The 2,115-nt window shown below is 36.7% G+C and overlaps 1 pseudogene; it reads right to left on the bottom strand.

Annotated features, from left to right (window-relative positions):
• Positions 1-845: 845 nt before the first annotated feature.
• LOC149207067 (uncharacterized) lies at positions 846-1,766 on the bottom strand (annotated as a pseudogene).
• Between the last annotated feature and the right edge of the window lie 349 nt (positions 1,767-2,115).

The following is a 2,115-nucleotide window of genomic DNA, read 5'->3' as shown; positions in this document are numbered from 1 at the left end:
ATGTGTTATATGAAATCAGTGAAAATTCCCTGGCAAGTACTCTGACGTTATTGCATCAGAGCAAGAACTATGAAGTTGTGTTAGGTTTAATTTAGGAAAAATTATTTAATAGTGATAAATATAATAAAAATATAAATTTAAAATTTTTATATAAGATAGATATTAAATTGATAAAAAAATAATAATAATAATAATTGATTTTTAATATAATAATTTGATTAGTAAAATTTATTAAGTATAAAATTGATGTTTAAGATTTGAATTTATAATTTTTATAATAAAAATTGATATTAATTTGACAAAAATTCTTCTCCCAATAATAATTTGATTACTAAAATATTTATAATATTATTTTTCTAAAATATTTATAATATTATTTTCCAAAATTTAAACCTATACCTTTTAGAAACAAAATTGAAAATATCTCTAATATCATTTATCACATTTACGTTTATATATCATTGATCATAGACAAAAATATTTCAAGTTTCTACTTCTAACAATTAAGTATTCACTAAAAAAACACAAACAATCTTCATTAAGTTGACTTTCCATCCGATCTCTACTATACTTCTAAATTATGGGATGATTTTTTTGAGTAAGGCGGCCTCCCTGCAATGGATTTGCATACCAATTTTTCATAGAACAAATTTACATAGTAATTTCAACAGCTGAAATTTGTAATTTTTCCGGTTACCAACAAAAAAACCAAAACAGAAACCATTGCTATGTATCCCATTTGCAGAAACCAACCCAAAATTCGGTCACCAGAGACGAGCAAATAGATATGGATAGCTAATGTATAGATAAAATCTTTGGACTCACATACAGGCATACAGGTTACAGTGCTCCTCTACCATTAACTTCAAATGCACAAACACAGATGATTAGCTTCTGTACAGTTAAAGTACACTATCCATCTGCTAGTCCGTTTCGGCCCTCTTTCATTCGCTTTAACCACCAGCCCGTAGCAGCAATTACTCTGAGCCTTACCAGACCCCGTAACCCTCCCTTCTCTGTCTAAACTGTATCCGAAACATACAGATCCACGAATGCTTTGGCTTCTTTATAGTCTTCCCCGCTCCCAACCAGAAGCAAAACCAGCGACTCCTTTACCATACCTTTCATCAAATTTAAGAGCTGATGCCTTGCTCCAGGTATAAACATGGCTGCTTTCAGTTCTGGAATGTAAGCAACCGCTTGATCTAAAACAAACTCGCAGTAATCATTTACACTGTCATTACAGCCCGGGGAAGAGATCACATCCCTCGCAATTTTGCCGAAATCAATCTGCAAAGAACAAATTCACTGGACCTTCAGCCACGCCACAAGCTTGTCCACTACATTTTTCGTTAGTCCCGCGTCCAGCTCTCAATATCCGAGGTTCTGGTACTCCATAACTCCATAGTATCCGTAGTTACAGGGCGCGCCAGCGAAATCGGCCATGTGTGATAAAATAGAAATGTTGGAAATTAAATGTCACAGGTCTGCAGGTCGAACCTGGTGCGACACATAACATAAACTGACCCCAAACCCTAGCTGGCGATGTACCTAGGAAACAGGATTGACAGTGCCTAAAATGGGCTAACATAACCTTTGGCTCCAGTAAATGGGATTTCTTGGTATTCAATAACACACAGTGGAGCTTGTCTACGCTGTTGTAAAGGTTCGTGAGGCAACCCACATCCTTTCTACTTTTCAACGCCAAAGTAATTTGATAACAGAAGCGGCTGGCAACGTGAGAAAGCTGAAGAGAAGATCTACAAAATCTATACAGTATATTTGGACTGTTCTGGTTGACAGGAAACCTTAGATTCATGCAAGGGGAGGTTTTAGCGCTGAATTTTGGGCGCTTAAATTCAAATTTGAATTCGAATTCAAATGGGCTAGTTATTTGAATAACATTAATATTATCAGTACATCGGAGCGCACTAACTGGCATTGATTACACTGAACCGTGGAGCCTCCCGGAGTTGGAGTGACGGAGCTGCCGGGAAATGCATGTACATGCGGGCAGGAACGGGCATTGCAGCAGCTGAGTGATGAGATGTGCATCTATGCATCCATGCATGCGATGGGCTCTCCGGGTGACGGCAATCTGGTGCATTAATGATG

The sequence above is a fragment of the Pinus tabuliformis genome, chromosome 1_2, assembly GCF_031772625.1.
Source record: "Pinus tabuliformis cultivar Carrire ecotype Pingquan chromosome 1_2, CPIR1, whole genome shotgun sequence".
Lineage (NCBI taxonomy): Eukaryota > Viridiplantae > Streptophyta > Pinopsida > Pinales > Pinaceae > Pinus > Pinus tabuliformis.
This window is presented reverse-complemented; position numbering and strand designations above follow the sequence as displayed.